The sequence below is a fragment of the Elgaria multicarinata genome, chromosome 3 (genome assembly GCF_023053635.1).
Source record: "Elgaria multicarinata webbii isolate HBS135686 ecotype San Diego chromosome 3, rElgMul1.1.pri, whole genome shotgun sequence".
Taxonomy (NCBI): domain Eukaryota; kingdom Metazoa; phylum Chordata; class Lepidosauria; order Squamata; family Anguidae; genus Elgaria; species Elgaria multicarinata.
In genome coordinates this window covers 91,127,826-91,154,339 of record NC_086173.1, presented here as the reverse complement: position 1 = coordinate 91,154,339, position 26,514 = coordinate 91,127,826, and positions in this window count along the sequence as shown.

The window sequence follows — 26,514 nt, the reverse complement described above, 5'->3', positions numbered from 1 at the left end:
AGAAAGGATGTTTATTTCCCCCCAGAGGTGTCACACAGGCTGACACATCAACTCAGGAAAGTGGAATAGAAACACCCTGTTTCGCATAGGTTACATTTATAAGTTTTCAATTGGATTGTTTGGAAGTACATGATTATAGCCCCACCCTCACTTTTAAGTCAGTGCTCAGGCTGAGAGCCTTTGCTGAGAACATTGTCTTTTATGACTATCTTTTATTGCTCCTCATATCCTCTCTGTATCGTCCATCTGAGCTGTGAGAAACACTTCTTATATGGACTTTGTTTCTTCTGCAATGTCTTTCCTTGAAACCTGAATTGTCTGTTTGATCTGTGAATCATTAAGAACCTGTGATGAAAAGTATGGCTGTACTTTTCATAGATCTTGAATTGTTTTGTGCTATGGATTATACATTTTCATCACCAATAGCCAGAGTGACTGATGGTGTGGACTGATCCTGACTCTTTGGCTTTTCTATGCCTGGACCCGTGTAGCATAGATATATCAAATTAGAAGGTATGGTCTCTGCATTTGTGGAATTACTATGGACTTGAAACTATGTCTTGACTCTTGAATTTAATAAGCCTTGATCCATGTAGCATGGAGGTTCTAACTAAGATTTCACAGACTAAACATCTTTCTGTGTAGATTTATTTAGGCCTTTTTCTAGATCCCTTGTCTTTGATTGCCTAAGATGGCTTATGCCAAAAATCATTCGAGTTCCTTGCCCTGTATTCTGAACCATAGAGATTGTAATGGAGAAACCAAATTGCATGGATCTCTGACACAGTTATAGTTATTAACCTTTGACTGTTCTTAGAACTACATATTGAGCCTATAGCTAATTGCCATCGGCTTTATGATTTCTGGAGTACTGCAACACTTAAGCTTTTTCTGTGAGAGCTAAGAAGCTTGTCTACAAAACTGGATTTACTAACAATAAACATTCTCACAGCATTTAGATTTTTGTGTTAGTTTGCCAGGATGTGTCTGTGCCAAGAGATGGGCACAGGGCAAGACTATTATTTAGGGCAAAATCAGTGCCCTTAAACAACCAGTATGGTGTAATATAGCCTTCCCAAATGTGGCACCTTCCAGATATTTTAGACAACAACTCCTATCACCCCTAGACAGCATAGCCAATAGTCAGGAATGATGGGAGATGTAGTACAAAGGAACATTGGGGAAGCCTGGTGCGGTAGTTGGTATGTCCCAGCATCATCCTATGAAGCTGATTGGTGGGAGATTCAGGGCAGATAAAAGGAAGTACTTCTTCACACAGCACATAGTTAATTTATGGAATTTACTACCATAAGATGTAGTGATGGCCACTAAATTCCTGGCAGAGAAGGCTATCAATGGCTACTAGTCCTGATGGGTATGTGCTACCTCCAGTATCTGAGGCAGTAAGCCTGTGTGCACCAGTTGCTGGGGAAGATGGGTGGGAGGGTGCTCTTGCACCATGTCCTGCTTTGTTGATCCCTGGACAACAGCTGGTTGGCCCCTGTGTGAATAGAATGCTGGACTAGATGGACCCTCGGTCTGATCCAGCATGGCACTTCTTATGTTCTGATGTCAGACTAGGACTGGAGAGACTACACAGCCATAAAGCTCACTGTGCGACCAAAGGCAGTTGCTTTCTCTCAGCTCATCCTATTCTGTTGTGAGAATTCAATGGGGAGGGGAGAACCATTTATGCTGCTTTGTAAATATTGTGGACTCCTCTCCCCACTGAAGTCTGTCTGGTGCTAAGATTGACATCTCTTTTGGCACCATTAAGACTTTCCTCTACACCCAGGCATATGATGATGGGGCTTTTAATGTGAGCTGTTTTATGGGGCCCTGGTATATTATTATTATTATTATTATTATTATTATTATTATTATTAAACTGCCCAAAGAGCTTTGGGTGTTGGACAGTATGGAATTTACATAAATGAAAGGAAATATAATCAACCCATCAATTAATCAGTAAAGCTAGTGATATGATAAGAGTGTGTTGATGCAATAATGCATTTTATACTTCTCTAGACCCTTACTTTGCTGGCTTTTTCAGAGGCCTTAGCTGGACCGAAGGTTTATCCCGAGGTCGTCCCTGCCTGCTCCCAGGATATCCTGTGTATCATTTACATGAACAGGGATGACCCCGGGGGGATAATCCCAGGATAAACCTTAGGTCTAGCTAAGGCCTAAGTCTGAATAATAATTATTCAAGCATAAGTGAGGATCCACCTCTCCCACCACAACTCTGTAACTGCCTTTGTTGTCAGCTTAGTCCTGCCCCACCTATCCAACCCCATTTTTGTGGTAGGCTAATGATCAATTAGCTTGATGCAGGCTGTTCTTCAGGATATTGGTTTGTTATGTTATGATATACTGTTCTCTACGTTCAAAACAATATACTTGTGTCCTGATGAATTTCTTAAATGGATTTCTAGATGTGCCACAAAAGAAGATATTCACTAGTACATAGATTTTGTAAAAATCATAGCACTCATGGCTGCATGATATGTAATGATCACAAACCTGGTGTATTTATGGCTGCCAAGGCACACATACAAGGGAGCAAAGCTGTAATCCTATTAAGGATGGGAGAACCAGCCATTTCCGAGTTTGCCTAGATCTCCAAAACTAACTTTGAAGCTCCATTAGTCTCACGCCCATTTCCGTTTTCAACCTCTTTTTTTAATTGGTTCCTGCAAATGGAGAAAATGCGCATTTTGAATGGGGAAAAGCATGCATTTTCGTGTGTATTTTTCAGAAGTGTACACTTCCCCCTATTGACTAAAGCATGAAAATGTTTTTTAAAATAATAAATAAATAAATAAATACACATTTCAAAAGTGTGTTGACAATACTGGGCTACATGGACCAATGATCCAGCCCAGTGTAAGGCAGCTTCATATGTTGCTATGCTCGTATTATATCACCATAGAAAATGACCTGACCCTTACCTCTTGAATTAAGATAAAGATTACAATTTAGCTGTCTACATTATTTCACAATTCTCCAAATATTGTGGCACATCTAAGCAGTTTCAATATAACAAAACACACACTTAAAAATGTATTAAAATAAATATTTTAAGTTTTCTTTTTAAAAATTACAGATTAATGCACAAACACAATGGAATAGATGTATTGGTTAAAACCTATGGAAGCAACAATTATTTATAAAAGCATTTATAAAAACATGTCTTTAGATTGTAAGCCTTTGTGGCAGGGTCTTGCGATTTACTGTTTTACTCTGTACAGCACCATGTACACTGATGGTGCTGTATAAATAATAATAATAATAATAATAATAATAATAATAATAATAATAATAATGGTTTTTTTATACTGAATGGTTTTAATTTTTGTGAACTGCCCAGGGAGCTTCAGCTATTGGGCAGTATAAAATGCAATAAATAAATAAATAAATAATAAACAATGGCTCGGGTCCAGGTTATCTGAAAGACCATATTCTCCCTTATGAGCCTTCCCATGCTTTGAGATCTTCTGGAGAAGCCTTTCTTTCAGTCCCACTATCTTCACAGGTGCACTTGGTGGGAACATGGGAGAGGGCCTTCTCAATGGCTGCTCCAGTGCTTTGGAACTCTCTTCCCGGAGAAGCTAGGCTGGCTCCCTCCTTGATGTGCTTTCGGAAGCAGGCAAAAACTTCTTTGTTCCGACAGACCTTTGGAGAATAATCTGGTCCTCCATCTATGTTAAGGTCTTTGTCGTGTGTTTTAAATGTTTAAAGTTTTAAAATTGTATTTTTTAAAATTTTAATTTTAATTTTTGTACATTTCTTTTCCTAAGTTTACAATGTATATGTTTTAAATCTTGTAAGGCCACCTTGAGGCCCAATATTGGGCAAAAGGCGGGATAATAATAATAATAATAATAATAATAATAATAATAATAATAATAATATCTGCAGTCTATTCCTACCCTGGATATAAGCCACCTTAACTACATCAGTTATCTCCAGTCTGTAATATGTTTCTGTTATGGTTATCTATCCTTACTGTCAGTATGACAGTCACAGTTTCAATTTCCCCCATAGTCTATTTTAGAAGTATTCCTCCCTTCCCACCACCCTCACATACGCCATTATGTCTGTTTGGGACTGTTATTAATGCCTGGTGTCTCATCATGAGATGAATTTAAAAGGTGTCCCTCCTCTTATCACTGCCTTTGTTCTATATCCTTTTTATTTTTTATGGTAACAACTTTGTTGAACTGCTTATCTCTCTCTCTCCCAAATATTTGTAATGGTTTGTTATTTACACAATGTCTCTCTTTTCTTTACAGTACTAATACGTGCTTTTTTACATCTGTATTGGCTTTTTCTTTCAGACTTTAACAACTCTTATTGTAGAGCTTTTCCACTAATTTCTCTTCTCCCCTCAATAAAAACCCTCTTCGTTAGTTCTTAATGGATTGTTATTAATGTCTGATGATTGACTTAAAACTGAACGCCATCTTACTGACTTTGCTGTGTATGTTTCTGCATTTGTTGAGCAGGCCGCATGAAGTGCGGGAGTTTAATGCTTTGGGGTTAAATTTCTAAATTGCTAGCTATTATCCTTCAAAATAGGCACTTCTTTCAAATAGGTTTTTCCTTACAGAATTTGTTTGTACACTCCCATCTATATGTCTCACCTCTTACTTAAATTCCTACAGTATCTTCTCTAACCCTGAACAATTGCTATTCTCTGAACATAAATTATTTCCTTTCCTTCCTTCTTTCCTTAAGTGCACATTATTTCCTTCTCTGTTCCTTTAGAATTATGCTCTCCCGTTTTCTTTGTTTGCGTGACTTTTCATTCTACCCCATTGACTGCTGCCTTTTTTATATTAGTCTGCTCTATTTCTCGTTCAGTCTCTGAAATTGGTCTATGGTTGAGTCTGTACCAAAATTAGCTACTTATGGCTACATTCTCCGAGACCACTCGTCACTTACTTTGCACATTACTTTACACATTCTGTTTCCCATTTCTGCCATGTAGTCAGACTGAGAACTCCATCAGATGAGTGTTTTAATGCACACTCATTACTGGGCACTCACGGATTTTCACAGCTCCCTCTCACATGCCGTCTGCCTCCTGCGTGCCTCCCGCCCCTTCTTGCCTTCTTCGCGCCATAAAAAAGCACCCCAGTAAGTCTTGTTTAAAATAAAGACAAAAGTTGCAGCTAACTCCTGCTGTGTGCAGGAGAAGCAGTGAGATCAAAATGTCCCAAAACGTGCACATTGTTTACTACCTCTTTCAAAAGAGAAAGTAACGAGAAACAAACATGAGAGCGGAGAAGCGATGGTAAGCAAACACTATTTTCTCTCATGTGATGAGGCTATGAGTGGAATGGGAGTCAAAGACTTTGTTCACACATCCCAATGTATGGTCTTTCTGCACACCATTGCCTGATGTTTATTAAAACTAAAGATGAATGAATCTGTCCATTTCGGTATCACTCAGTTTCTCATTTTTCCAGTCTTAGCCAACTTGTCCTGTACTTTCGAATTTTTTAAAAAGTCTGTATGGAAATTCACACAAATCTTTGTACACATTTCTCCTAAGAACCACATCTTTTTTCAAACATTATCTTATCAAAGTGGGACTCTTTCCCCCTCTTTTCTTCAGCAGGTACCCATTTCTACTATTTGCCTTGGTCTTCTGAGGCACCCAGACCATTCACACTTGGAACACAAAGTTTACTAATAGGGAAAATGATGGGGAAATATTTGGCTGCTAAGCTCCAGAGGCATAACTCGTAGTCTCCAAAAATATATCTGCATTTTTCTATGACAGACTGACAGAGAGAAATAACATTCATGTCACATAATATGAACTTTAAGGGCTGATTCAAATAAGTATGCTTATAAGATCATCTTCTGACACTGATAATTCACAATGGGATGTATACATTGGCTCAACTGAAAAGAATTGTGTATTTGTTGTTATCACTCTATCTAAAAATGCATTGAGGGATAACTTGCATAAATTAATGGGACATCGTTGACTGTCAGTGGTGTCCCATTCATTTATGCAAGTCATCCGTTAATGCTATAAACATGCAGGGTCCAAGTGGGATAATTTAATCCATTTGCCTGAGAGTCATCAAGTGTATAATCAAATGGTGCGAGATTGAGTATGGCCATGTAAACTCTTAATGTTCCTAACAACTATTGGACCCCTAGGGTTGCCAGCTATCTGACAAAAAGGTAGAATCTTCTGCCTATACATTCCTACAGGCAATGCAGACCACATTGTGGCTCAATCATAGGTAAATCATGGAAAATAAATACCTATCGAGCAGACTGCTCCAGGTAACTTGGGCAATAAGACCAAAGGCAATGCCGAGTAAAGGGATGAAAACTGGGGGGGGGGGATCCATCCAACCCTCTAGGAATGCATAAAAATGAAAATAATAATAATAATAATAATAATAATAATAATAATAATAATAATAATAATAATTTATTTGTTACCTGCCTCTCCCTCTGGATCGAGGCGGGGTACAACACAAATAAAAACACCATAAAATACATGCAACTAATTCAAACGTTTAAAACCAGTGCATCATTAAAAGCAGGCCACACTTTCAAGAGCTGTCAGGAATTGGACTGGGAACCTCCAGATCTGTGTACAGCTATTCCTTGTTGCAAGCTAGCAAACTGTGTTATGCAGCATCTGCCTAGTCAGTTTATTATGCTCAAGCCTTGGACTGACCCCATTCACCTAGATGGGTCATTAGATCCTCTGGGACAAGAAGGATGATAAGAGGACTTCCTTTTCCTGTTAAACTTTGCTTGAGCAACACAGTCTTTCTGATCTCTGGCATTTTCTTGATTATCCATAATTTCTGACTCTGGATTTCTTTACAGTCCTACTGCCTGGTTTATCCTTAGATTCTGACTTAATCTTTGGTCCTGATGACAGACATCATCTGGCAGCTCCTAGTTCCCATCTCATCTTAGCCTGCTGCCCGTGGCTCAATGCTGACACATTCAAATCTCAAACATCACTTCTTTCTGCATGTAGGGCTCTCCTCCATGCAGAGTGATAGCAGTGTCCCTCCCTATACAGGATTCCTTGTTTTCTACTGGTATGCATAGAAGGAGGTTCCCTTCCATGCAGAGCATCAAGGAAGGATGTTTCTAGGAGCATCCCTTTCTGTGCAGGGGGCTTCTTCTTCTGTGCATGGAGGAATTCTATGTGAGCAAAAATAAATAAAGCATGTGCAAGCTTAGTTGGTATGGGAGGCACAGGCATAATGGACTGTGCTTCCTGCCCCAATTTTATTTACATAGATAGAGGAGGGGTGGGGGTTAAATACATTTGGTTCACATTTCTAATATGAACCAATCTACTTTGCACACATTTATACATAAACCAGAATGCAGTTATCCTTCAGTTTCTGCACTTCTCTGAAAGTTGTGATGCCAATCTCTGATCAAAAAATACCCACCAAAAATGTGTACATTAGGGGGGAAAGGCATACAAAAAGGCACCTATTACGGAAATGTGCTTGCAAAAATTGCACATATTAGGAGGAATATTGTATGCAAACATGCATATGGATTGTGTGCAATGAAATGTCTACAAATGTCTTTTAAAATAAACAGTCACAACCTAATGCAGAAATGGGATGGAATGAAAAAAATGCAAATGTTATAGGAGTGAAACAGATTTGTCCACCCCTAAAATACAGCAGGGTTGTTCGCTTATTGGAGCAGCCCTATCTCATTTCATGAAAAAAAAAAAAACCTTTACGAAATCAACCAAAACCCACAATGGCTCTGCTCATCTTTGCCATGGTGAGATTCCTTCTTAACCTCAAATACATAGAGAGAGATATGATTCCCATATGCTCAGCATCCTGCAAAACTTCACTTTAACCCCCAGTTTCCTGTCAGCAAGCACCACAGGAAGAGAGAAATGTTTCTTTCTCTTTTCCCTCTGTAGGTAGCACCAACAGCTGCTCACTGGGACGCAAGGCCCCAGTAGCTCTTGGGAAATGTAGTTTCCCAAGGACTGCTAGTTCCCTGCTATATGCAGCATGCCGGGTGCCAAATAACGAAGACAGGAAAAGAATTTCTACTCTCCCCAAGCTGTGTGTCACTGTCAGAGTGCTGCTGTTGGTAGCACCAGCCAGATAAAGGGAAGTGGGAGCAGGTTGGGTATCAGGGGTACATGGGAAAGAAGGTGGGATCTCAAGGATGGAGATTCAGGTTGGCTCGGAAAGAAATTGAGTGACTTCCCAATTATTTGGGAAGTAGTATGTCTTATTTCCAAGCCAACCTGATGCAAGCCAGGAGGTTCTCTCTTTCTAAACAACTTGGTCCCACGTGCATACATTCCACTGAAAAATGCATTGACTAGTGGACAAAGGAATCAACATCAGCTAGATTAGCCCTTGTTGCCAATGATTTAGAATGGCAGGTTGTTATTATTTCATAAGATGGAATCACATTATGCATGCGCTTGTCAGTTTATTGTAGCGCGATTCATTATGCATGACATGGAAATTTCTCTTTATTTTGGGGAGGGCAGGGTGGAGGGGAGGATGTTGCAATCCAAGTGAAGGGAATAAATCAGGCTGTTTTAGGAGAAAAGGTTGGCTTGGTACAGCTAGGCATCTTAGAGTTGCCAGAAAGAAACAGTTGGCAGGAGCATAGTAATCAAGGTAACGATCTAATCCAAGAGCTTGCTTGGGGTCAAACTACACTTTACGTTAAACACATAACATGCAATTCTTCAAGTTGCTGATTGATTATTATTATTATTATTACCCCAAAGTAAGTGTAGGCGTGATCTGGATTGGGACTACAATAACAATACACAGGTAAAGGAAGTTTAAACCTTCCCTTCCCAGCCATGACCCCCACCACAAAAAATGTCCCACACAGCAGCAATTAATGATATTTAAAACACACACACACACACACACACATCATTTGGCATCAAAGGCATTCCCCTCTTTACTACTGCTATTTTTATAAACTAGAGGTGCACAACTGTGCAGCAGCAAAGTAAAGGATAAAAGCTCCCTCTTTAAATGTGCAGGGGTGAATTAATGCAGAAGTGTGGGGGGGATGGTTTGAGGGGGGAAATTAAAAAATATCCCAACAATCAAGGGATGAAGGGATCTGTTTCAAACTTGGCCAGTCTAGAGCTATCATTGTGCCAAGTTTTATCTCATTATCTTTAAAAAATGACAGAAATGTAAGCATTTTTGTTAACTGCCATAGACTACAATTGAGCGGTTATCTGAAAATGGAACGGAGCGCTGTCAGATAATCTGACAAAGTGGAGCAAGGGGAGCCGCTCCAAAATTTGAACAGAGCACACAGTCAGCGGAGCTCTGCACAGCCCTAATAAACACTGCTGCAAGTCAAAAAAATGCCTTAACGTATATGTTACATCATCAGATGGATTTTTGAATGTGGTGGTTCTACATGTATATTTGCAATAGCTATAATGTCCACATGGGTGATGGCTCATAGGCATGGTTGCACCTGCTAAAATGTTAGGTAGGCATTCCTTATATTCACTGAAATCACTCCTTACCAGCATATCACTAATATTTCTGGTTCTTCTAAAAGAAACTAAAGGCCTGTCCTGACATGCCAGTGTTTTCTTATGCTCCCTTGTAGGTGGTTTGTGACATAATTGAATGTCAAACTGCAGTTGATCCGGTTTGAGAGTGCCCCCCTCCCCATTCTCTCAAAAGATCAGCTCGTGGGTTTTTTTATCTGCCCAGTAAATGTTCTGGTAAATCACTCTTGGTGGATAACCCCTGTCTTTCAATTGTTTGGATAGTATGGACAGTGTGTGAGATTCCTGTGTGAAATCCGTGTCACTGAAGTAGTTATGCCTGAGTCTTACAAACTGACCATATGGGAGGTTTCCCCTGTGAATTGGGGTGGGGACTGCCAAATCTCAACTATGCATCAATGTTCATGGGCTTTTCATAAACTGAGGTCTTAAGCTGTTGACCCTCCTTTCTCACTTTTAAATCTTAAACGTGGGTCTCCAGGATGTTATAATGGATGTCAATTTTGATGCTTACATCGTTGGAGCTAACCCATGTAGTAAATGCATATAAATCCTTTCATCCCCTCTCCAGATAGTGAAGATTTTGTCAATATATTTTAGCCTCAGTAAGAGATGTTCAGCAAATGGCCCCTCAGAGGACACAAGTTATTTCTCAAATTCTGTCAACAGATTGTAAGCACTGGCAGCCCTGGATGTTCACAGCAGAAGACAATCTGTTGTAAGAATCTCTGCAGACATATTTATTTATTTATTTATTTATTTATTATTGCACTTATATACCGCTCCCATAGCCAGGGCTCTCTGGGCGGTTTACAGAAATTTAGTGCTTTGAAGAGGACTAAAATTCAGAGGTTGAAACTTGTGTTGGGCTTTTCATCAATAAAATAGTTTACAGCATCCTGAGACCATTCTCTCCCTTTGTGTTTATTTATTCATAAGGATTAATCCCTGTGCATTGCAATCCCAACCAGGCCCCTCTACTGACTTTTGAGGAAAACCCAACAACATAGAAAAGGGCATGCTACATATTTATTTTATGCAAGGATGGAGAATGTGTGGTCCTCAAGACGTTGGGCTACAAATTCCATGATCCTCACCATTGGCTATGCTGACTAAAGCTGGTGAGAGTTACCATTCACATCTGCTGGGCCATATGGTCTGCAGATTTAATGTACTACACTTTAATTCCCAGTTGTTTAGTTCGGAGGGGATGAATGGCACAATCACATGCAAGATAGCCAGTAATGAGAATACTGGTGCTGAGAAGCAGATTGAAGATGTTCTGGGACTAACGTTTCAATTTATTTTGAGTTTTAAAACATCTTTTACAGTTTTGAACCTTGGAGTACCAAAGAAACAACATACAGTGGGTATTTTATCCTCACCTACCCCCCCAAACTATTTGCTTTTTGAAACTAGGATTGGATTAGTAGACTTAGATAAGTAGACTAAGCAACATGGTGCCCACAGGTATCAATGTCCCCCAGATATTGGTACCTGTGGCACCCATCAAGGTGCCTTATCCCTCTTAGTGTTTTGTAAGTTTGGTTTAAAAACATTTGGGAAAGCTGTGAAATGGCCTTCTGTTGGTGCTGAAACTGTGGGTTCAAAGGAGTTGTTTAGTGTGTTGGGGCTCAGTCTTTGGGGCAGGTGACCCATGGCAATTATCCTCAACTTAGTCAATTCACTCCTCAGAGACTATTTTCTGGGGCTCTCCGCCCCAGAATTATCTGGTAACCATGAACATCCGCAGAGCATACGATCTTCCAGAGAGGAGATTGGCCATTTCCAAACCCATTGATTAATATCAGAGCAGAGATGCGCCCAGTCAGTGCTTCTAAAGTCTCCGTAGTTATTTGACCGTGTGTGTGTGTGTCTGAGTTGAATATCTCCATATTTGGAAGACGCTGAGTGGCGTCAGGGGTAGCTTTGATATTGACATCTGTGGTGAGCCAATTAGGAATTGCCACAGCGCTGTCCATGACCATGTTCTGTTCTCCTCCAATCACAGTGTTTGGGGGAGGAAATTTTCTTGCTGTGTTCATTAGGGTCAGAGAGAGAGAGAGAGAGAGAGATTCATTTATCTTTTCACACACAGTGCAGAGTGAGATGGGGGCATTTGTTTGCAAACTGAGATTTAGAGGAGGAGAGAGAGGGGAGAGAGAGATCTATGAGATCTCGAGACAACTCTGATTCTTTGCAGAGAGGGGAGAGAAATAGGGAACTGTTTTACCTGTTCGACCCCCAGCATGTGCACATGTGCTGCCTGTTCTGTTAAAGGTTTTTTCTTCAATGTGCCTGCCCGTCCCACCTTGCAGGACTGAGTTGCGTGATGATGATGATGATGATGATGATGATGATGATGATGATGATTCCCTCCTTCCTGTAGGGAAGCTGCTGTTGTTGCCTTGACTCGACTCGCTCCAATGAGCCTGACCGACAGTGGGGGAGGGGTGCTGCTTCCTCTTCTGGCAAGCCTCCTGTCCTCTCTGAGGTTGGACAAGCTGTGTGCTGCTATTGTGGCATTTATTGATATATTTACTATTTATTATTGCACCAAGCACTTTCCCGCTGCTTCGTTTGCCTCTCCCCCACGAGAGGTACCTGAGAGAGGACATTTGAATTCAGACTTTAAGAAATTCCCTATAAATCATTGCATACAGGGATCTGCTCTAAAAATGGCATGCCTAAAGACTTCTTTAAATGCGTCACGGTGCCAATTTTCATGGGTTTATCTTTAAAACAGGAGGTGTAAGCATTTCTGTTAATACCAATTATCCAAATACTGATTGATTCTTCAATGGGTAATTTGACAAGGCAGAGAGAGGGACCCACCCTGGAAATGGAGGCAGAGAAACACCTCAACGGAGCTCCAGATTGAATTTTGAGGTGGAGAAGTCCCACTTTGCACACCCCTACTCCTGTTGAAAGGGAAATGGGGATGGAATTTGAGGGAGGAGAGTAGAAGGAAGCCTTTGGGAATTGCTTGCCTCATCTTTGAGGAAGGTTTTTACAAGCCCGCAGAGCTCATACCTGATCCTGAGATTGAAGAACTGTAACCGTATCTCCAGTCTTTGTATTCTTCATTTCTTGTTTTGTTTTTGGAGATTTAAAAAGCTCATAGGTATTTGCATCTTCGTTTGAATCATTTATATTGGGAGATATTGAGGAGGGTACCATTCTTCCTCCTCTGACAGTGATTTATTTGGGTAAGTCACCATGCATTATCTTTTTCTTTCCCTTTATATGTGAGAAATATGTTCCTTTAGAGAATACTCTTTCAAACATCCCTTTATTATTTGTTTCTCCTCTATTTCAGTCAGTAGTTTCCTTTAAATTGTCAGCATGTGGCCCTACAGACAGTAAATTCCCAGATTCCTGCCAACAAAAGTCAAGCAAAATAACTGAGAAGTATTTGGGACTTGTTTAATATCAAGCAAGTCCACATGGTAGAGATGTGGAGGAGGTGAGATTTGCTCATGAATGTTGTCAGCAAAATGTTTTGTGTTGACTGATGAATTATTCTAAGATGTTTGTGTTGTAATCGTCATATTTCCCCCTCAGTTTTGGTCATTTAAATAAATAAAGATTTCAGAAGATAACTTTCTTATACCATCCTAAAAATACTACATTAAGGGGGGGGGATGCAATGCAGCTGGCATGCTATACCACTTGGAGATAGTTGAGAAAATCCTACGCCTTAATAATGAAGCCTCATTTTCCAGAGTTCATGTAGAATTGGCCTCCTACTAAGAATACCCTTCTATTTGTATGAGCCTTTAATAAATCACCAAATTACATATATCATATAGAAGATATAGAATATAGCTCCTGTACAACAGCTCTTTGTCTAGTATGTGCAACTATGTGTTCATTACACATAATTAATTACCTACATATCCATGTTATTTTCGATAAATAACAAATCTATTCATCTGTCTTTGCTCCACACTTCCATATACTAATCAAGCTTGATCGCTTACTATTTAGCTTAGGCTTACCTTTGCCCTTTTGTATCTGTCAGGAGATGGATTATGTGAAATTCAAAGGGATCCTACTCTCACTGACAGAAGCCATTATCAGTATGATTTAGGGCAGCAGTGCAAAAAGTACAACCCTGGAGATCCCCAATATCTGCTGCCACTGAAAAATGTTTTTAAAAAATAGAAGGAAGGAAAGAAGGAAGGAAAGAAGGAAGGAAGGAAGAAAGAAAGAATGCTCTAGGTACAGGCTCTATGGTTCTAGCCATAGAGGCCTCATTCAAGCAGTGTCTCAGAAAACAGTACTCATGTTGTCCCCCTCTGTCTTAAAATAATGTTTTTAAGATATTAGAATGTATATAAGACAGGCACAGCGTGAGTAGTGTGTGTGTGTGTGTATGTGAATTTGCATGAATGCACACACAGTTATGTGACACACACACACATACTTACCCCACAGACATCTGATTTGCCATCTAGGCTAAAAAGGTTGTGCACACCTGGTTTAGGGTAACTTTCAGTAGGAATAATGAGCTGGAGTACCCAGGCTGATCTTCATTGTGAATTGTTGTATTGGTTTACTAGGTAATTTACTAGGTACATTTAGTATTTATTTTATTTATGTATTACATTTATATCTCACCTTTTTTCCTCCCAGGAAACCAAGGAGGCATACATAATCCTCCTCCTCCTACTCCCCATTTTATCCTTACAACTACAACCCTGAGATGTAGGTTGGGCTGAGAGTCTGTGACTGGCCAAAAATCATCCAGTGAGTTTTCATGGCTGACTGGGGACTTGAACCAGAACTCCTGACTCCCATCCAGCATTCTAGCCTCTATACCACACTGGTTCTGTTTATTTATTACATTTTTATACCACCCCATAGCCAAAGCTCTCTGGGTGGTTTACAAAGATTAAAACATTAATAAAAATCAATATACAAAATTTAAAACCATAAAAGTATAAAAACAGATAATAATGAAGTCTGCCTTTTTTTTGTCCCTTAAACACCACATTTTTCACATAAGCAATGTCATGCAGTTAATCAATTTGATCTCCAAATAATTTTAATCCCTAGCATTTATTAACTAAGGTATCTTTTATCAGATAAAAAGCTAAGATGCAAATATCATTGCATAGATTCAAAAAATGAAATCTCTATAGAAAAGAAGGTAGGCCCCACCAGGGTCTTGCTGCATTTGGGACTTTAACATATTGCAAAGATTTATGAATTAATTAGGGATGTATGAGAACTTTGTTTCAGTTTATTTTTGGTTGGGATTTAACTTCTGGACTGAACACAGACCCTGGCACAATCTGCAGTCAAAGCCTGTATATTTCTGAGCTTGCAGTGTGATTTCAACAACGCACACAATTGATGAGTACATTTGGAAAAATATGCATGTGCATGGATTTTCATGCTGGAACCCCCCACCCCCAAAACGCTAACAATTTGATACAGACTCAAGTCATAATGAGCTTCGAGGTGGGATTTTTGAAGAGCTCAAATTTTGCTGATTCGCATATCCTTAGAATTTTTCGGTGCATAGGTATCTGCTTACAAAAGCCAGCACAGAGCGAAAAACTGATGTCACCAATTGTTTTAGCCAACTTCAATCTTAGAGCAATTTGTGAGCATTAGTGTTAAAATGAACCAGGAAGGGAAAGGGTCTCTGAGATTGCTGCCATGACAACCCATTAAGCATGCAGCTGACAAGTGATCAAGTTCAAGGTAAAAAAAAATCCAGTTATCCCTTGAAACCAAAAAGAAAGTTATAGGTCACATTAATACTACCTCCATATTTCAGGGAACCCATGTATTGGCTGAATCTGATAGCTATGACATCTGCATGATTGAAGGTGTTTATTGTACTATGTGAAATTGACTTCTATGGTACTATGGCTTGGATATTGAGATCCCTTCCTATGAAAGTTCTGTTCACGGGGAAAAGGGAAGGTGGCTTTTATTGATTCCCTCTCGCACCACCTGAAAATCTACTCTTTTAGTTTGGGAGATCCTAGCATAGCGTAAGGAAACTGCCCGGGAAACTGATTCAGTTGAAATCACCACCTTCCCTTATGTCATAAGCGCACTTGTATGCAATTCTCCTTCCTTCACCAAACAAATTCAGTATGTTGCACATGGGCATGCTGAAGAGGAGTTTTAGGCCCTTTCTACACCTAAGGATTATCCCAAGAAAATGGAGGGATCGTCCCTGCCTGCTCCCGGGCTCCCCTGTGTGTCATTTGCATGCACAGGGATGATCTCGGGATGATCCCTGGAAAAAAGGCAGGTGTAGAAACGGCCTTAGTCTGAGATGCAGTGTTCACATGGTCTTTCTACTGTGAGCAAATGTCAGTCTGGGCTATTATCCAGCACTGAAAATCACATGAAGGCTAAGAGTTGGTATATTATATAGCACACTGAATTTGTTGTTTTGCAAAAAGATAGGGGAAACACCCCACCCACCCACCCACCCCCAAGAAATCCAAGTAGACTGGAGTAGTGGTGGTGGTGTGAGATTTAAAGTATTCCTTTAATTTGACACTGCTTTTGTTGTAGGATAAACTGCTTGCCTGAGCAGGCTATACAACTTTAATTAATTTTACATTCTGTCACTCTGCTGCTACAGTCAAGTGTCTTCCAGTTCCATAAACACTATAAATATCAGCCAAACTGTGATCAGTTCAGCTTTCATTAAATACTTAGAATCATAGAATAGTAGAGTTGGAAAGGGCCTATAAGGCCGTCGAGTCCAACCCCCTGCTCAACTTAGGAACCTTTTAATAAAAAGGGTCTTTTATGGAAGGCTTGCCACATTGATCACAGCAGAGATGAATAAGCGAAGCAAAGAGTGGAAAGAAAGAAACAAGAAACACAATTTTCAAAAACAGACTTAACTGTCATCTTCTTTCACCAACTGTGCGGCTAAAGGTTACTGGTAATTTTAGAAACAAGTAATCCTGTTTTGGAATAAGAATGCCTAATTTGTTAAAGGAAATAGTTTTATTTACAGCTGAACCTCTTTAGGATATGTAATTTCACCTCTCTCTGGTCTTGATTTAGAGCTGAAATGAATTTGCTCCCAAAAAGTCTTCTCTAACTTTTCCTTTGTAAATGTTGATGTTGAATAATCTCCAGGTATTCTCTGAGCACTCATCTTATTTGTGTGTTCATTGGCCATTATTAGGTAGCTGTGTTTGACCATGATAATTTCAGTATCCAATACTTGATGTACAATGGCCAGAGGGTTGGACTCGATAGCCTTATAAGCCCCTTCCAGCTCTACTATTCTATGATTCAAATGAGCTGCCCACAGTCCAGCTCCAGGTGGCTCCAAATCTCCCTCACCCACCTGCCTCCACAGGACTTGAGAAGCATCTTGCTCTGGAAGGAAGAGAGAGAAGACTGAAGAGCACATCAAATAACCTGATTGTTGAGAACGGCATTTCAAGAGCTGATGAAAGTATATATTTTAGCCACTGATTAGCCTACAATAAGCATGGATAGAAGCTACCTCACACAACATTTTTGAACCCTGATGGTATATGCTTGGTGATTTTTATTATGCTTTTTTTAAGGGAAAGGGGGGTGCATATGTCCCATGTCCAGTCCTGCTCCTGCCCTTTCTTGTTTATTCCATGAACCTGAGTGCCAGGTCATTGCAAGAAGAAAGAACAAGGGGACAGGAGCAGGCAGAAGAAACATCATGGCCTGCTCCTGTTGGAGTCTTCCCCCACCCCCTCAGGGCAAACTGTCATCTTGGCCCTGTGGGGAAGAAGAAAGAACAAGGGGACAGGAGCAGGCAGAAGAAACATCATGGCCTGCTCCTGTTGGAGTCTTCCCCCACCCCCTCAGGGCAAACTGTCATCTTGGCCCTGTGGGGAAGAAGAAAGAACAAGGGGACAGGAGCAGGCAGAAGAAACATCATGGCCTGCTCCTGTTGGACTCTCTCTCTCTCCTCCCCCCTCCCTCCCTCCCTCCCTCCTGTTCCTTGTGTGTCATGTCTTTATTAGACTGTAAGCCTGAAGGCAGGGACTGTCTTTTTTGCTAAGTGTAAGCCGCTCTGAGAGCCTTTTTTGGCTGAGGAGCGGGGTATAAATATGATAAATAAATAAATAAATAAATAAATTGCTTCATCTACACCACTACTGTGCATTCTGATTGGCAGAGATGTCCAGTGTCTCCAGAAGTCTTCCCTTTGTTGATACCCTTCAACTGGGATTGAACCTGAGATCCTCTGTATTCAAATCATGTACCTCTACCACTGAGCTACGACTGAATGAAGACATAATTTTAGGATCTTGCTTTAGCTAGACTACGTGCATACTCACCTTTTCCCAACACCTGCTGGTAGAAGCATTTATTTATTTACAATATGTTTAATGTTCATTCACAGACAATCAATAAAAGAAAGATAGACTAACTTCAAAATATATTTAGCGCTAAGCTTTTCAGCTGTGATACATCATAGCTGTTGATGAAGGTAGAAGCTGAAACATTTAGCTTCAAATATATTTTGAATTTACTTGGCTGTTAGTCTATCTTTCTTATATATTTTAACTTAAAACTGATTGCATCCATCATGCAGATCCATGTTGCTTTGTTGTTGTGCCACTTTATACCTACCTCCAGACAATAGATTTATTTAGGTATATATGAAAGTGCACAGACACTTACCCTTCATATTCACAACCACACAGACCAGCTTAGAAATATGATTTCAAACTCCAAGGATAATTGTGTCAGTAGAGTCCAGTTCTGTTTATTTTTATTTTTATTCAGGGGTACTTTGTTTTTTATATCTTCATGACAAGCTGAGATTCATCAGGTGATGCTTTCTCCAGCATGACATCTACAGAAATATCCTAATGGCATTTTCTTCACAACTAGGAAAAAAGACACACAACTGGCCACTGTATATTAATTAAAATCCATAAGACTCTGTTCCAAGTACATCTACTTCAGTTTGGCATGTTGGAGACTGAGATGCATTTCATTGGTATGTTTATCTTGCCTCCATCCTACAAACCAGCCCCAAATTAGTTGTTTTGCTCCGTTCCCACTTTTTTTTTTTTGCTCCTCATGTCCCTCATCATACATGGCTCATGAATAATGCAAACATAGCTCATGCATAGTGAATCCCCCCTCAGAAATTTGCATGTGGCATAGCCCCTCCCCTCCCTCATGTGCCCCAATTGGCTGCCTTTGTCCCCTTCCCCCTCCCCGCTAGTGCCAACAGCCTAACTGCATAGCTGAGCCTGGGGCCTGCCTTCGCACCACACTGATTGGCCAAGAAGCGCTGTCCGCCATCCCGCTGGTGGAGTGGCTGCCATGTCTCTATTGCAAAATGGAATTTAATTGCTATTAAAGCTCAAGCTTTGAACTTTTTCAAACTTCCAAAACGTTCTGCATGTCCACACTGCTCAAGCTTCAGTTTAAGACAAAAATGAGCAAAATCAGTCTGGCAGATCTGTAGTAATGGGCCTTACACTACCATATACTTATGTAGGTTTCATTGAGAATCACATTTAATTTTGTTTGATATTTTCATTGCTTGTTATGTACTTGGTCATAATGTGTGTTTGACATTTCATGTTAATGCTTCATGGACAAAATAAAATGCATTTATTGTTTGTGAGAGTTCTGTACACAAACAAAAAATGCCAGTGTGTGATTGGGAAATATACAGTAACTGCACAATCCTATGAATGCTGAAAGGATAGAAGTGCAACTTGAAGTTGACAAAGAGATGGTAAAGGAACATTTAAGCACCTTAAATGAGTTCATGAGTCCAGGTCCAGATGAATTGCATTAGAGGGTGGAGTCCTGGAATCTGTATCTATTATCTTTGAGAAATCCTGGAGAATGGGTGAAGTACTGGAGAAGGGATAATGTTGACCTTGTTTTCAAAAAGGCCAACAGGCATGTTAAAGGCATCTAGGTGACAAGTGACCAAAGCAGGTGCATTATTCAGAGAAGGATCATTTCACACATTACACAGAGGCAAATGCAGGTTCTCCAGCTAATGCACACTCACTAGAGAGCTGCAGCTGCTCACATGTCTCTAGTTAGAGTACCTGTTGCATTCATGCTTTACATTTTTGTTGTTGTATATTGAAAACATCTAAGTATACACTTTAAAAATGCAATATGTGAAACTATCCAAAAGAAAGGCAAGAGATATGTTTGGGTCTCACTCCCATTCAGCCAGTACGTGCAGTGCTCTATTTGCTTCAGCAATTGAAAAAGAAATGATGCAATAATTACACTTGATCTTCTATTGGTCCTCACCCTTAGGGATGTAAGAGATATTCATTTTGATCAGGATTTCCCCAGCTTACACATCCTGGACAAAACATGGACTCTAATGACATTTGTGGCCAAAATCTGTATATTTCTAAACACGCAATATGATTGACAGATCAAAATTAAATGTGTTTGACAGCATGTGTACATTTGAAAAATGTGCATGAAAAATGTGTACTTTTGAAAAATGTGCACAGACAAGCTTTAATCAATGACAGAGGAATGCATACATTTCAAAAAGGACCACGATGGATGTGTACATTTGGAAAAACATGCAGAAAAATGCTGATGTGAAAAAAAATGAATTTTTTTTTTCATGTGGAAAAAAAATGAAATTCACAATCTGTTACGGACATGAGATGGTGAAATTTGAAGAACTTTGATGAACTTGAGTTTTGCTACTACCTGACCCCGCATTCCTTCCCTGTCTGCTGGATTTTTTTTCCAGGAAAGTATGTTATTTTTTTCCTGTTTCCTTCCCTTGCTTCCACAGCCCTCCTGCTTGGATTTACATATTGAATAGATTCCATTTCTCTTAGGGTTGTGCATGGATCTGTACCCGTTTCTGAGGTTGATTCGGAGCTTCCAAATCAGCCCTGATCCATCTGGGCATGCGTCAGCCCAGATCCAACCCACTCTAAATCCTGAGTGATTTGGTCCAAAGTGGCCCTCTTTGGTTCAAATTTCAGATCCAGAGCCAAAGGAACCTACCTTTCTCTCATCTGTCTGGCCATGGTGTAGCCAACTGAACTAACATGGACTTTCAAAACCTAGCAGGACATCTGAAAAAAGAAGATGACGACTAACTACAATACTGGAGGGAAAGAAAAACAACAATACAAAGAAACTCCTAACTGACTTAAATTGCCCAGCAGGAGGGTGGCAGGAACGGAGTCTTCCTTATTTGACTTCTTGTCTCTTCTAGCATTCATTCTTGGCAGATGATCTTGACATTCCAGTGTTAGTATAATATGGAGCTGTACTGGGAAACTATTTTGTAATGATAGGAGAGAGAATGCTACGCATCAACAAAATGTGACAGATGTGTCCATCAATATTTCCCGAACAATTCCTTCACATAATTAGCTAGGAGTTAGAAACGTGTAGGGGGAAAGGACTCACACTGAATTTATAGCCTAACCCCAAAAACAAAATTACAGTTTTTCCAGGATGACTACTGATTCCATTTCTCCCACTTGCAAAACATGCCTGTTTCCAGAAATATTGTAAGAACCAGTGTAGTGTGCTGGGTAACAAGTTAGGCTTACCAGTGTGATCTAAGTTCAAATGCCCCTTCAGCTATGAAACTCACTGGGTGACTGTAGGTGAGATGACATCTCTGAACCTACCCTTCTTCACAGGATATTTATGAGGATAAAATGGAGGGGGGGGGGCTGTGCACGACTCTGAGTTCCTTGAAGGAAAGGTGGGTTTAAAATGTCATTAAAAAAAAGTTTGGAACCATTTGGAGCAATATGTGAAACTTGGCAATACTTGTGTGAAAAATTAAAAAAGAAACATTTTGCTGCTGCGGCAGGCAAAATGCCTATTTATTTAGGAAATGTATACCCCAGCCTTCAGTTTCATTATTGCCATTGCCAGGTGTGGGGGGAGGGGAGGAGGAGGAGGAGGTGCCGGAGGAGGAGAAGGAGAAGGAGAAGAAGGAGAAGAAATCAAATACTAAATAACAACAAAACAGCAGACCAGTAGAAGGCTTAATATCATAGCAGCAGAACAAATCCACGTTCGGCCACTTTTTAAAAACCTGTGTCGGGAAGCTTCAGACATTCTTGTAAGAAACCAATTATCTGGATCCATTTCAGTCTGGTTTCAGACCAGGGCACAACACTGAAACAGCCTTGGTTCCTCTGACCGATGACCTACTCCAAGTGAAAGACAGGGGAAGTGCTTTCCTGTTGATCTTCCTGGATCTTTTGGAGACTTTTGATACCATTGATCATAGTATCTTACTGGATCGGCTCTGCAAGTTGGGAGTAGGAGGCACTGTGTTACAGTGGTTTTGCTCCTACTTGCAGGGCCAATTCCAGAGAGTGGTATTGGGGGATTCCTGTTCCACCCATTGCTATTGAGCTGTGGGGTGCCACAGAGCTCTATTCCCCCATGCTGTTCAACATCTATATGAAGCTGCTGGGTGAGGTCATTAGGGATTTTGGGGTTGGGTGTCATCAGTATGCTGATGATATTCAGCTCTACTTCTCCTTGTCATTGGAGTCAGCTGGAGAGGTAAAGGTGCTGGACCAGTGCCTGGAGGCTGTAATGGGCTGGATAAGGGCCAATAAACTGAAGCTAAATCCTGATAAGATGGAAGCTCTGTTGATTGGTGGTTCCTGAGTTTGGGAATTGAGAAAGTGACCTGTTTTGGATGGGGTTGCACTCTCTCTGAAGGAACAGGTGTGTAGCTTGGGAGTACTCCTAGATCCATCTTTGTCACTGGAGGCAAAACCAAACCATGCCTCTCCCTCCTAAAATGGTGCCCGCCAGGCCAAGCTAGAGGCATTCATCGTGTGGTTACAAGCTGGGTTGCTCCGACCCGTTGCTAATAAAGTGCCTGCCGGCCCGGTGTAGGCTGCACCAAGGCTGCCTCGCTGCCCCCGATCCCAAATTGCACACCAGTAATGCCCACTATGCCACGCCAGATGGGGGGGGTACCCACAAAGACCAAACCAGGTTGCCCATGGCACCAGCCAGGAGGTGCCCGCTATGGCAGCGTGAGCCTGGTCACGCCCTCTCCATTATCTGAGGTGCAACCGCTGGCCTGGTACAGGCTGTGCCAAGCCTCCTCGGCTGTTTGAAAGTTGGGCATTAAGCACCAAAAGGCTTCAGAATCAGCCCAGAGTTGGCCATGGGACTACCGCAGGCCAGCGTGGCGGGGAGGACCAGACGGTCCTTTAAACCTGCGGCTGTAAGGCTGATGCTTGTATCTGCGCCATCCGCTGAGCCACTATTGCTCCTCCTTGCTGCACATGTTTGCTGCTCGGATGCAGGAAGATCCGGCAGCTGCGCAAACAAAGAGGAGTCTGGGAGGGGTGAGTCTTCTTTTAAAGACCCCATAGTCCCCTCCCAGCCCGGTGGCACCATATTGTGTCCAGCCAATGGCTGGCGGGCATGTCTCATTTACTCCCCTGCCTGAAAAGACCTAACCAGGCTGAGCCAGGCGTGGCAGAATAGAACTTTTTTCCGTAATTGTTTCAAATTGTGTTGCTATCTCCTACAAGGACTTCAGATCATCTTTGCTGTTTTTAGGTCTCTTCTTCAACATGACTGAGCCTTTGTCTTCTCCGTCCAGGTTTTTGTTATCTCCAAAGCTTTACTTTTTATTGCGGTCTATTAGATTTTTAATACACTAGAGGATGGAGATTTAGCTCAAGCAACTATATCATTCTGCTAACATCGCCACCCCCTCTAAATTTATTAAAAAAGTAAAATCCAAATGGCTTTTACCTGCTCCCATCACCTTTCCAGCACATTTTGCAACAGGTAATATGAGGTTGAGGTGTCAATCTCTTCTTATTTTGCCTTGAAGTTGAAATTGTAATAGGATCATGGATTCCATAGCAAAGGAATGTATTTTAGAACAGGTAGTAGTGAAGTGGGCTTGATATTTAGTTTGATTTGGGGGGGAGGGCTGTATTAGTTTTTCAGTGTTATATAAGATTTTTTGGACTTTTTTTTATTGGAAACATGGTATAAGGATGAATGCTTGGAGGCTGGATGAGGAAAAACAAACTGAAGCTGAATCCAAACAAGACGGAGGTGCTTGCTGTCAAGGGCTCTGACCTGGGTTTGGAGGTGTGTCAACCAGTTCTGGATGGGGCTACACTCCTCTTGAAAGACTGCGTTCACAGCTTGGGGGTGCTTCTGGATCCATCGCTCCAAATGACAGCCCAGATAGATGCGACGGGCCAGAGTGCCTACTATCAGCTTCGGCTGATACGCCAGCTGTACCCTTTTCTAGAGCTGGAAGACCTAAAGATGGTAGTGCATGTGCTCAAGACTTGACTTCTGCAATGCACTGTACATAGGGCTACCATTGCACCTAGTTTGGAAACTTCAATTAGTTCAAAATATGGCAGCCAAGTTGGTCACATCTAGGGGTGAGCATATTACCCCAACATTAAAATCATTCCACTGACTGCAAATTAGTTTCCAGGCAAAGTACAAAGTGTTGGTCATTCCCTTTAAAGCCCTACATGGTTTGGGTCCAGGTTACCTGTTAGATCACCTTCTCCCATACAGTCCACTCAGGTCCTCTGGGGAGAACTTACTTCAGTCAGCCAAAATTAGGCTGACAACTGTTACCCGGAGGACTTTTTACTCTGTCGCCCCCAGATTGGTGAATGGCCTGCCGGAGGAGATTCATAAAATTAACTTTCTCTCTGAATTTAAGACAGCTTTAAAGACTGGCATTTTCCAGCAGGCCTACCCAGGTTTATGTGAAATAATAATAATAATAATAAAAAGTGTTGATTTGTTGTACTAATGTTGTTCCCTGCCTCGATTCAAAGGGAGATTCAGATAAGAAATAGATGATGATGATGATGATGATGAATAAAATAAAAATCATGGAATGTATCAAAAACCACATATCCAAATGATTTAGGCCTGAAATGTTGTGCACGCTGGAGGATGATCCTAGAAATGGGAAAGTTCGGGATCCTCCCCCATCTGTCCCAGGTAGTCAGTAGGTGTAGATGAGCCCTTTACTGTAGTGAACAAACTCCTTGTAGTAGAGTTTCTCACTGCTTCCCCCCCCCATACTATTTTTTACCCTTACTTCCTGAAACATTCCTATTCTTCCTGCACTCTTTATCACTCTCAGCTATCCAAAATAGCAGCGCACATTTCTTTTTCATGCTGCCCTTTAAGGCAGCATAGAGGAATTGAATGTCTTCTCTGAGCAACGCTTGCATGGTGCTGCCTTTCTCTCTTTGAATCTTCCTCAACAGTTTTCCTTATACTGAAGCCATTATCTTTACATTCCTCAATGCCCAAATATGGGTAATTGGCTGCATTTGTTTGCATTTATCATTCTTGTATCACCCATTCCTCCATTCTCTTTGCTGTTTACCCTCCCCTCTCCCTTCTCTTAGGTTCCCCCACTCTTAACATTTAGATTGTATGCTCTTTGGGGCAGAGAAGCAGAGTGTGTTACCCGGAAAAATGTCATAGACAATGACAGGGCTGTATAAATAATGAATCACGGTAATAATGTTCTAGATATTTGTAAAATAGACTTCATCATCTTCTCTCCATCTAGATAACAACTAACATATTTATTAAATACACAATAGAAAAATGACCCAAAGATTATTTTGGTCAATCTAGACTCCAGAGCCACTTTTTTGGTGTGGGCGAAGGGCAGAAAGAAAGAATATATTTCTGCTCCAATATGAATTGTTTGTTTCCAGTATTTCTAAATAACTTTTCTGCACCCAAAAGGGATCTTCAGATGAGTGTTTTATTGCATGCTCATTACTGGGCCCTCATGGATTTTCACGGGTCCTTTTCACGAGGCCGTCCACCTTCCATGTGTCTCTCACTCTTTCTGGCCTTCTTCCCATGACAAAAAAAGACCCCGGTAAGTTTCTTTTATTTTTAAAAATGGAACTTGCTGTGATCTACTGTGTGCAGGAGAAGCGGCATGATAAAAACACCCACTGAATGGGCCACATGGTCATTGCTTAATTCCTCTTTCTTCTCAGTTGAGAGAGAGGAAGTATTGTGTGACATAAGCAGAGGTGGAGAAGCAACGGTAGGGAACCGTGATTTCCCCGTCTGATGAAGCTCAAGGAGATTCTAGTGTGTCACTATGGATATCGCATATAGTCTAATTATCTTTCAGCTTATCAAATGCGTTTGACCACTGAGATTGCCACTGCCTCTGCATTTGATCCCATCAGGCACATATAAAGGCTTCCATGTGTGTAGTTCAGTTATAATTATTATTATTATGATTATTTATTTATATAGCACCATCAATGTACATGGTGCTGTACAGAGTAAAACAGTAAATAGCAAGACCCTGCCGCATAGGCTTATAAGCAGTGTTTATAAATGATCAACTGATATCCAGCCCCTTTGAAAGTCTGCTAGTCTGCTACTTGCTTGGGGCAGGATCCACCAGTGTCATTCCACAAAATTAAATAGCATTAGCAGAGCTCTACCAAAACTTTCTGCTGCACAAGCACTTGTGTATTATGTTTGCAGAACCACACTCGTGCAACTACACTTGTGCAAATGTAATTTTAGTTGGATTCTCGTCTTGCATGTAGTTATAGAATAACAGAGTTGGATACTTCCCATGGTATATAAACCCACTAGGAGAGTCTTCACTAGGAATGGACAAATCAGTGTATATTTAGTCCATGACAGTTTTGTATGTACTCAATCATGAGTCCATTCCAGTCAATGTCCACAACAGTCTGCAAATTCAAAAAAAAATGCATGTTGTACACAGCTTTCCTTAACATACACATTTTGTATGCAACTTTTCCTAATAAAGCACATTTGTAAACAATTTAAGATGCAATAAATGCATCACAAAATTCAAAGAAGTGTGCAGTTCAAAGGATAACTGTGTATCTGGTTGCTATATTAGTCTGGGATGCACAAATTAGGTCAGTTCACTAAAAAATCTGGACCAGATGAAATACTTCTCC